This window comes from Penaeus monodon, chromosome 33 (assembly GCF_015228065.2).
Source record: "Penaeus monodon isolate SGIC_2016 chromosome 33, NSTDA_Pmon_1, whole genome shotgun sequence".
NCBI classification, from domain to species: Eukaryota; Metazoa; Arthropoda; class Malacostraca; order Decapoda; family Penaeidae; genus Penaeus; species Penaeus monodon.
Window position 1 is genome coordinate 17666706 of NC_051418.1, and position 337 is coordinate 17667042.

Below are 337 nucleotides of genomic sequence, written 5' to 3' on the forward strand. Positions count from 1 at the left end.
AACTGTACGCTGGAAACATGACTAACTAGATACAGTATTTCAGCCACGCATAACCAATAGAGCGTAATCGAAATAATATTGTAAATAATACCTTTTTACCAATATTCTTATCTTTTTTATTTGTTGTAAACATACCATAATATGAACTGATTGATACTATAGAATTCCTATAGAGATTTTGAACTTATAACGATAAAAATATAATTTAGATAATTTTCACTAGTTACCCAGCCAAAGTTTTCTTATAACCGTGTCGTAGAAACCGAACATTTCTTCACAGTAACTCTAATATTCGTACTAATTAGCTCCTTTTTTTTGTGTGTGTGTATGTTTGTGT